Below are 11,548 nucleotides of genomic sequence, written 5' to 3' on the forward strand. Positions count from 1 at the left end.
CAAATTCATCAAAATTTGACCTCTTTTTCTTTGTTTTGTGAGAGCTCAAAAACCAGTAAATTTCACACATTCAAATGCATCAAAAATGCTCCAAAATCAGTGTAGGGCTTGTACATGAGTTGCCAATAAATTCTCGCTTATTACATACATGTTTCTTTTCCAGATTTGTATCTATTTCACCATACATCACCGCTTCCAAACTTCAATGGAAAGCTTCCAAAAACCAAAATTTTCTTTTGCTTTTGGGCAACCCTAATTTGCTTTGTTTTTGCATGAATCACCTGCAATCCGCTCAAGGATGTTTAGAATACCTTACCCGGTAGGCCAAGCTCTCAGATCTGATAGAAATCGGTGTGCTCCAAGCTTCACCGCATCAATGGCAAGCTTCACAGCTTCTTCTTCCTCTTCTCTCACTCACTCATAAACCATGTTAAAAAATAGGTAGAGGGAGAGGAGATACACACACAGGAGCAAACCCTAATGTATATTGCAAACCCTAACCATAGAGGGAAGCCATCTCCCTTCTCACACAATGCATAAAGCCCAAATCCATAATACACTAGACACACTATGAGTTATGTCCACACACATCTAACCCTAGCTAATGTCCACACACTATGACCAGCTGGACGCGGTCATTTATGTCTCACACATGCTGCTACCTAACATGCCAGCACATAACACAGCTGGCACACACTGACATCGAGCTTGAATCTCAACAGCCCCTCTCAAGCTCATGATGTACTGCCATAGATGAAGATGTAGATGAGCTTGGGATATCAAGGCTCTCAACAACTAATCCCTCGGTTCTTCCAAAATCGAACCCCGAAAAATCTTCCCTCGCCCAGAAAGCACGATTCCTCTAGGAAAATTTATTCTAACGTTGTCAAGAGCCTTAACTAACTAAACTGATCCGACCGGACCTATAAGTCACATGGTCAGATCAAGGAAGAGACTTGCACTTGGATCATAGAGACCAACTCTTTTCTCCTCATCAAGAGGCACAGGCATTGATTCTTTTCCATAGAAAAAGGGTTATCCGAGATTTTACTTCAACTATGGTAACATAACAAAATTGAGTCTCATTTTAGGGATCCATCAGTCCAGCCTAACCCCATCAATCCCATGGGTTAGCCAACCGCCCAACCACTAGTGATAGGATCCATTTAGAAATTTGGTTATGTTTTGCCCCGGGTACTAAGGAAAAGAGTTCCCAGGCCCCCTAGTCGACGCTTGAAGCAAGCTTCAAGATAGTCACACCACTTACACACCCAATATGAAATTGCGTGTTTCACAGATTTAGTTGCCTTTAAAACAATCTTTTAATGAAACCATAGTATCACTGATCATAATCCTCCAAAATATCTAGCTTGAATTCTAATTTCCAATCATTCCTTCATCAGTGTACCTATAGCATCCTTGGCAACCGGAACGCTCTCACCACCTGTTCACTCAGGGGCCTTTTCAATAGTTCCTAGCTCATAGAACCCGAAAATATAATCACATAAGAAAAATCCAGATGGACTCTCCGTTGAAGATCAGCAAGATCAACCAACAGTTCCATATAAAAGAGCCATGGACTCATCCGTGGAGGACCAGCCAGGCCAATCAACCAGATCCATACCCGAGTTCACAAAACAACTCTAACTCCTTGTTCCGTTTTCTTCCCCGATGCACGTGTAGGTATCTTCGCGTGACCCAAAGCCCGAGCACCGTATGGTCAGCACCCTCTAGGCTCCTTCGCACGTCACCTAGCGCTTCACTCGTAGGCCGCTTCCTTGGTCCCTCATCCTAGCAAGATCAACCAACAGTTCCATATAAAAGAGCCATGGACTCATCTGTTGAGGACCAGTAAGGCCAATCAACCAGATCCATGCCCGAGTTCAGAAAACAACTATAACTCCTTGTTCCATTTTCTTTCCCGACGCACGGTGGATATCTTCTGGCACCTAGAGCCCCGACCTAGAGCCCGAGCACCGTATGGTCAGTACCACCTAGGCTCCTTCGCAGGTCACCTAGTGCTTCACTCATAGGCCGCTTCCTTGGTCCCTCATCCACCGTATCGGAAGCACTGTATGGTCAGCACCACCTAGGCTCCTTCGCAGGTCACCTAGTGCTTCACTCATAGGCCGCTTCCTTGGTCCCTCATCCACCGTATCGGAAGCTCACCATTTAAATCGAACCGAGGCTGGTCATTAAGACCTCGGCCAAGCAATGACCTTGCTATGCCCATTGACTCTCTCTCAGCTGTTGTAACTTTATCACTTAGGTCTCCATGACCTCATTCACAAGATGGTCAAAATGCTTCCCCAACATTCTTGACATAAAACAATCGTTTAAAAACATGTTTCATAAATACAATTTCTAAAAAACTCTCATCTTTCCACATTGTTCCACATCATTTCTTGTTATTCCACATTCTTCTACATCAATTCACATTGCTTATTCCACATCATCGAGTCATAAGTATTCCCATCGTCCTTCATCCATTCTCATCCAATCACATCATATTACATCTCATCACATCTATCCATATCTATCCTCATCACATCACGTCACATCCATCCACATCACATCTCATCACATCGATCGAGGTCCACATCACATCTATCCACGTCACAACATATCCACATCACATCTCATCTATTCATATCACATCACATCCATCTACATTCATTCAGATCCACATATCATCACATCACGTTCACATCTATTTACATCACTTCACATCCATTCACATCTACCGAGATCCACATCACATCACATCATATCTCATCCATTCATATCATATCTCATCCATTCATATCTAACTAGATCCACATCACATCTCATCCATTCACATCTCATCACATCTCACCCATTCACATCCACATCACATCTCATCCACATCCATCTCATCCATTCACATCTCATCACATCTCAACACATCCACTCAGATATCATCACATCACATTCACCTCATTCACATCCACTCAGATATCATCACATCACATTCACATCTCATCGCATCCACTCACATTTCATCACATCCATTCACATCTCATCACACCCATTCACCTCTCATCACATCCACTCACATCTCATCACATCCATTCACATCTCATCACTCCCATTCACATCCATTTACATCACATCACATTCATTCCATCCACATCACATCACATTCATTCCATCCACATTACATCACATCCACATCTATCCATATCACATCACATTCATTCCATCCACATTACATCACATCCACATCTATCCATATCACATAACATTCATTCCATCCACATTACATCACATCCACATCTATCCATATCACATCACATCCATTCACATCTCATCACATTAATCCACATCCTTCCATTCATTCACATTCACTTCTATCACATCACATCTCATCACATCCATTCACATCCATCCATTCATTCACATTCACATCTCATCTCATCACATTCATTCACATCTATCCATTCATTCACATTCACATCTCATCACATCCACTTAGTACAGTTTCTCTACTTTCAATACTGATAGGACTTTTCTAAGTTTCTGCCAATTGCTTGACCTAGTTAAAGGTACTTTTTCTCGATCCCATTAAATCTAAGTATCAGAGTGTTGTTGAAGGTTTAAAAGAGAAACTAAACCTTATCGGAATTGAATAGTAAAAACTCAGAAAGAGCATTTACGTATTGTATTTTCATTCCTTAAGCTTCATTAATGAGAACTAATTCTAAACTTCCATTTACTCATTGGATCCTTAATCCTCCTAGGGATTCCAGATTCTCTTTTCTGAATAAGAATTATCCAAGTTTTCTTGGTGGATATTTTCACATTCTTTCTTGAAAATTTCTCAATTAAGGTATATTCAATATTCTTCTTTTTGAATAAAAGATTCATGGGATGTACAAAAATCAATTCTACCCATATTTCTCAATAAAAATAAAAATACTCAAAATTTCACTTTTTGATAAATACTCATAATTTGAATTATGTCTTAAATTCCTCTTTTAACATTTAATTGTTTGGATCTCGAATATCATGGGAATTCCTCTTTTTGCATAAAAATAAATTTACCAAAAATTTCTCTTTTCTCTTAATTAAATATTTATGCATAAATACAAAAAAAATATTTCCCATGAATATGATGAAAATCATTCTTTTTGCATAGGATGTCTAATCCTAGAATATGGTAGGAAGTCCTCTTTTAGCATTATGCATAAAAATAAGATATGTATTATTTTTTGAAAAATTTACCGTAGCTTCACTCTGCTATTACTGATAATTCTCTATTTTTCCTAAAAGAATAAAAGCTTGCAATGAAATTATGATAGAAGTTCTTCTTTTATGCTTAAAATTAAACTATGTATTCAAATCATAATTTTAATCATAACTATAAGGTGCATGGGGCATGAACAAATCATGGGCATGAGGATGCAAGCTGCCTTATTCTGTGACTTCCTTTGTGAATGCAACATGATCGCAGGCTAAGCAGATGAGTTTCTTATTTTTAGTCTGAGTATTTTTGTTTACTTTCTTTGAACAGTTTACTGACTTGGGAGTGGGTGGGTGTGGGAAGCCTCTTGGTTGCAAAAGCAAACGTGCTACTTTGGGGCTCTATTTCCCACCATAGACTAGAATGGTTTGTGTTTAAGTGCAAGTCCTTATATGGCACTGGAGGTCTCCTCTTGATCGCAAAGTAGCAAACATGTTACTTTTAATGGTTTGTGTTTAAGTGCAAATCCTTATATGGAAGTGGAGGTCTCCTCCTGTAAGAAGTGAGTGGTGATGAAAGGTAATTTTAGTAATTGTTTATTTTACAACTACACTTTTGGTTGATTGATTGGATTTATCCCTTTGTGTGTGAGAAAGGCCTCCGTCGGACCACCTAGGTCACTTTTGGGCCGGACGAAGGCTATCAGAGATATCGTCCGAGAGACAGTCATGTGTATAGGCATGTGTATAGGCTCTCTCTCTCTCTCTCTCTCTCTCTCTCTCTCTCTCTCTCTACTCTCTTTCTCTCTCCCACTCTCCCCCTCCCTTATTCTTAGGTGTCCCTCTCTATCTCTTTCTCTCTCCCACTCTCTCCCTCCCCTATTCTTGGGTATCCCTCTCTATCTCTTCCCTCTCTCCCTCCCCTATTCTTGGGTATCCCTCTCTATCTCTTCCCTCTCTCCCTCCATCCCTCTCTATCTCTCCCTCCATCCTTATGTCCCTCCTCTCTCTCTCTCTCTCTCTCTCTCTCTCTCTCTCTCTCTCTCTCTCTCTCTCTCTCTCTCTCCATTTGCTTACTCTCTCTCTCTCTCTCTCTCTCTCTCTCTCTCTCTCTCTCTCTCTCTCTCTCTCTCTCTCTCTCTTTCTACTTGCTTTCTCTCTCCCACTCTTCCCTTCCCCTATTCTTGGGTATCCTTCTCTATCTCCGCCCTCTGTCTCTCCGTCCCTCCCCCTTCTTCTTCTTTTTCTTGTCCTCATCGTCTCTCTCTCTCTCTCTCTCTCTCTCTCTCTCTCTCTCTCTCTCTCTCTCTCTCTCTCAAGCTGAGATAAATGAGAGGTTGATCGATGTTGTTACACGATTCAAAATTACTAAAAACATGAAATCTTTTTACAATTAATGCTAATAATAAAAAAGTCATTTAATGAGAGTTTAATATTTTACTTATGAATATTACCATTAAAAATTTTGTGAGCAAATAATTTTTATTTCCTTACAGAATAGGATTACAACCAATCAAACTAATATCTTGCACAACATTTGTGGGGGTACACCTAACAAAGTTAACTAAAATTTGTGGGGGTACACCTAACAAAGTTAACTAAAACTAATATCTTGCACAACATTTGTGGGGGTACACCTAACAAAGTTAACTAAAATTTTCCCTACAAACACACAAAAGCACGCACATGCACACATAAACAGAGAAACACACATACCTCTCCCACTCTCTCCCCCCTTTCTCCCTTCCTCTCTCTCCTCTCTCTCCTCTCTCTCTTTCCTCTGTGTATGATGGGGGCTTGATCACCCCTTAAAATCATAGAGTATTCAATTCAATTTATCTCTCGAAACAATAGAGAAGTAACAAGACTCAATTTTTTTTAAATTTTCCAATCTATTAAATTTGACTAATCATTTGAGGGGGTTTCTAATGCCCCTTACCAAGTTGCATCAGCGAATTGATCGATAGAGAAGGGGTGAGGGGTAGGTTATTGCTCGAGGAAGAGAGGAATCAGGTATTCTCGAGATTTCATTTCATGATATACTATGTAATCGATATTGAAAATTCAACTTTAATACTCCTTCCACTCATTCTTTACATTCAAACGACCACTCAAAATAATTAGTTCGAGGATCAATCTCTTAATCCTCATAAAGAAGGCAGGTTGTTTAAGCTAGATGCCCCCCACATTTTTGTGGGGTTCCATGGGATTAGAGGTGGGGGCACCTCTCTCTAGCCTCAAGTTGGCCATCTCCTTGCGTGTTTCTAATACTTGCTTTGATGCACTGCCTAATCCTACATTGGTATCTGAGCCGAAAAGGTTTCGTGTTAGCGCTATCATCGTACTCATGTGTGATCCTATGTTGAGATGGGACTGTTGTGGGAGTCACCTCCAGACACATGATTGGCAAGCTTGGTGATGTTGGTTGGGTAGGCTGTGACATGGCATGCTGGGCATTCACTAGCTATGGTAGGTAGACCTTTGAGCTGGGTGTGTTCATGGTGTAGCTGCCATCATGGGAGGGTGTTAAAATGGTCATGTTAGCCTATTGTTGATAGGTGGTAGTCTCTCCTTAGGGGATTATCCCACATGCATGGCTAGGTTCTATGCGCATCCCTATAAAGGGATAAAAAGAGCCTTAGCCCTCCTCACCCCCCCACATTTTTGTGGGGTTCCATGGGATTAGAGGTGGGGGACACCTCTCTCTGCCCTCAAGTTGGTTGTCTCCTTGAGTGTTGCTGATACTTGCTTCGTTATCCTACAAGGTATACCTATCTCTAGACTCATGCTCACATGTCCAAACTCATGGCTCACATATTTAGGCTCACGTCTCGTCTCCAAGCTCACGCCTGCAAGCTTATGGCTCACATATCTAGACTCATGTCTCTCATGTCTAGACTCATAGTTGAGATATCTAAGATCGTGTCTCATATGTCTAAGCTCATCGCTCATGTATCCAAGCTCACATCTATAGACTCACATGTCCAAACTCATGCCTTTTGACATGGGATTGTGGGCTCACGTCCCATACCCAAGAATTGGTTGTTTACCTTGGTTTTATGTGGTTTTTATGATTTTTGGACTTAATAAGGTGTGATTAATGGTCCTAATTTTAAATAAGGATTGTTGTGCAAGTAATTAAGTTATTTTAATTATTTTTTATGATTTTTCATGCTTCTAAGCTACCAATTCAATAATATATGATGAAATTTAAAAGAAAAGTCAAATGCTTAAGCAAAAATTGACTATCCCACTCTAATTCATATCGTAATGGGGCTACCATGACTACCATTTATCCAATCTTGTAATAAGCCTATTTTATAAATTCTTGTTTTCTTTTTAATCCATTGATGACTGCAATACCTTACCCCATGTCGATATTGAGGGAGGGTGTTAAAATTATAAGTTAGTATGATTGGATGGATCTGATTTCTCTAGATTGGATAAGGATTTTGTAGACATGGTTGCCCTATTTAATAGGGTGGCTGATAAAGAAAACATAAAGATATGATGAGTGAGTGGAAAGAAGAGGATGAGAGAGAGAGAGAGAGAGAGAGAGAGAGAGAGAGAGAGAGAGATGCAATAGAACTCAAGTGAGAAAGACTGCACATGAACCCAATAATTGTAGAAACCATGGTGCCCAAGAGTGAGTGGAAAGAAGAGGATGCGAGAGAGAGAGAGAGAGAGAGAGAGAGAGAGAGAGAGAGAGAGAGAGAGAGAGAGATGCAATAGAACTCAAGTGAGAAAGACTACACATGAACCCAATAATTGTATTAAGTGATCATATTCACACAATGTGAGAGAGACTATACATGAACACAATAATTGTATTAAGTGGTCATACTCACACAATGTGAGAGAGATTGTACATGAACACAATAATTGTATTAAGTGATCATACTCACACAATGTACAATGTATTTATAGGAACTAAGACATTATCTTTGACCCTTACTAAGAGGCGGTTCACACCTAGAGTGTTCACACTAAAACAACCTAGACACAACCCACACCATTGAGGCTTTAGATAATTCCAACCATAGAGATCACCATCAATACCTTACCAACCTCTGATATTACCACCTTAGCCGATTTCTCCCAAAATGCAGACTCCAAGAGAGAATAGGAGTCGTATTATGAGTAATAATACAATCCATATGGATATCAAGAACAGCCTCCATCCATTGACTATGCCTCCTTATTTAAAACTATGATGCAACAAAGAGCAAGAGACTTTAATAAAATGTCTCATAGGGCACCTCTTCACATAGTGCTTCCATTACAAAGGCTTACATGTCAGAGAAAGCCACCAAGTACCCCAACTCTATCATGCCTATAACCCCAATGTCATTCCTTATGGTGGCACATGCCACAAGTGCAAATTTAAGCATGACTTACATGCTTTACAAGGATTGTCCTAATAGAGTAATAATCACCCTAGTGGCAGAAACATTAGAGTCATTTTAAGGAGCCTTAAATTGTTGAGTGTACAAGGAGGGCTAATCCATACAATTCTCGTAATGCTATCACAAGGCTCTAAGCTAAGATGGTGGCAGAACCAAGGGAATGTCTAAGGCTCTAAGCCAAGATGCAGACAGCAACTAAGCAAACAAAAGCTCAAGCTTCAACCTCAAAGCAAGCCACTAAGAACTCGAGGCATTATAATATCCCTTCAAAAGGCTAAAGAACTCAAAAAATCAATGTTCAAAGAGAGCACATGGAAGCATAACATACAATTAATTCTCATGGACACCAATGTCATGGTGATGATGTCGTGATCACTAAATGAGAGATGTGAAGATGCCTCCCTTCTTGTAGAGGAAAAGAAACCCATTGATGACTACACAAACATCCTCAAGAAACTAAAAGAGTATCCCACCCAATGTTGGAGAGGAAGCAAGTGAAACAAGCCCAAGAGCTTATAAGGAAGGTGTAGGTTGAACTTAAGCCTATCCTTGAGCAATTGATTGAGTATAAACCACTAACCATGCCTAAGCATATCCTAGACCCCATTCCAGAGTCAATCCCAAAGCCCGTGAGGGAACCTCAAATCTTGCCAAAGGCCATGATTAAACCTATAACCATCCTCAAAAGGCCTTAGAAAGAGCCAGTTCCAAAACCCTTAGCTTCAAAACCAGTAGTCCAACAAGATTCCCCCATTACTATATGCAATTGAGGAGAGAGATGGCCAAAGCAGTTTTTCCAACGATGGCAAAAGTTTTCCTTTAATAGGGGTAAATAAAATATTTTCTCCAAGGTGATTGGCGACGATGACTTCATTTCATCCCCTTTCGAGACACCACCTCTTAAAGGATTTCGTGCATATTCCCTATTACGATTGCAAGTCAAAACCCACCTCCAAATGAGTGAAAATATATCCCATGGGATATAGCATGCCTCATATTCTTATTTTGTGTGTGTGTGTGTGTGTGAGAGAGAGAGAGAGAGAGAGAAAGAGAGAGAGAGAGAGAGAGAGAGAGAGAGAGAGAGAGAGAGAGAGACCTAGCTACATGACATGTGTATGCACAAAGACTCTATGATGTCCTAGCCTAGCCCACCTGACACATCTCAAATACCCTCACCAGCTATCCTCTGAGGCAATTCGTCCTCCATCTCCTTTTTTCTCTCTAAGTTCTTGATATCTGCAAGCTCCTCTATTGAGAAATATGGTGCCAAAGAGCACAAGGAAGAGATAGGGAGTGAGTTGAGTAAGCTAATCAAGAGCAAAGTCCAAAATGAAGCAACATGAGCAAAGGGAATTATCCCACATTGACTTACAAGCCCAAGGGTTTACCTCCTCATATAAAATGAAGCCATTTCAAGAAATGAAACATGAAGCAAGTTCTTAAGCCTCTATATGCATACAAGACTCAATCTTGTAACCTAATTTTGCTTAAGTCTCCTGCTTAATTAGTTTAGCAATTAATCATCATGTTTAGGCTTAGGAGTCACCCACCTTAGATTAGCTTAATCATTAGATTAATATAAGATTAGTACTAATCACCATAGCCATGCACATGGTACCCATGATTTTAACACTCGTCTTCCTTCTCAGTGCATAAGTTGTGATATCTCATTCCCATAGGTAGATTATTCCATGCATTGATAGTTTTCTTGAATGGAAATGACCCAAGGTCATAAAAGTTTTGCTCAAAAGCTCTCATGCATACATCAAAGTTGTTATCAACACTATTCCCTTTTTTAATTCTTAATGTAATCAAGAATACTACATGTACACTTATCTTCTACACTTTCGATAATCATTACTAAGACAAGCTCAACAAGATTTGCATACTCTATGATTTGAGCCAGTAAAAGAGCCCCTTGGAGAACTTCCTCCAAAGAGTTATGGCAGTGATCTCTATAGCAACTTTGAGTGGTGTCCTTTTTATAGATGTGACCTCATTGATGCCATGAAAAAAGTACTTTGCGCATCTAATTTCTCAAAATCCAAGATATAATATTGCACATGGCCATCCACCTCTCTCTCTACACATGTATACTGCAGAGTCTTTAGATGCTTTTCAAAATCATCCTTACAAGATTCAGAGTACCAAAATTATGGATAAACAATAGAGAAGGCTTCAAATAAATCATGTGGTGTAAACCTTTTCATCAATTTTCTTCACCAAAAGACTAGCTACAACATTACAATCTCTTTTGGACACAAGCAATTATCTCTAAAAAGACATCATTTGAAATCCATGTTCTTTTACTATGTTGAAGTTATTTACCTTCAAATCCACCTTTAACTTTAAAAAAATTGTTGTTTATCACTATTTATGTATAGTTGTCTCGCTATTAGTCTGCTAGCTTAATAAGCCACCATATCCTATCTTTATTTTGTGGTCGATCTTGCAGAAAACAATAAGTGAGATATTGAGAGATTTCATCACTCCACTCAAGCATCATCTCGATCTTAAATAAGCATACATTAGGGAGATCATCATTGATTCCCATACAGCCACACTCATCTTTAATGGCTTTATGATGATTTACCATTAAGAATCCGTGATATCTAGAACATGTTTTCCTTTTCTTAAAGTGAGTGTCATTAGGAAAAATATGGACTCAAAAAGGGGTCTTGTAAGGGCTCTCTCTCTCTCTCTCTCTCTCTCTCTCTCTCTCTCTCTTCAATGAATGAAGGAAAAGTGCAAAAAGAACTATAAAATATTAGCTCTCTCTCTCTCTCTCTCTTCTTTTAGGATATAAAAGATCATGTTTTGACTATATTATAATAGATTGGGACCAGATTTTGAAGATAACAAAAAGTGTTTTTTTATTTGAACTTAAAATGTGCAACTTGTTGATGTGACTCTTTTGATTAACCTCCTAGCTTTTTCCT

The sequence above is a fragment of the Cibotium barometz genome, chromosome 57 (assembly GCF_041138505.1).
Source record: "Cibotium barometz isolate CiBa-2024 chromosome 57, ASM4113850v1, whole genome shotgun sequence".
Taxonomy (NCBI): Eukaryota; Viridiplantae; Streptophyta; class Polypodiopsida; order Cyatheales; family Cibotiaceae; genus Cibotium; species Cibotium barometz.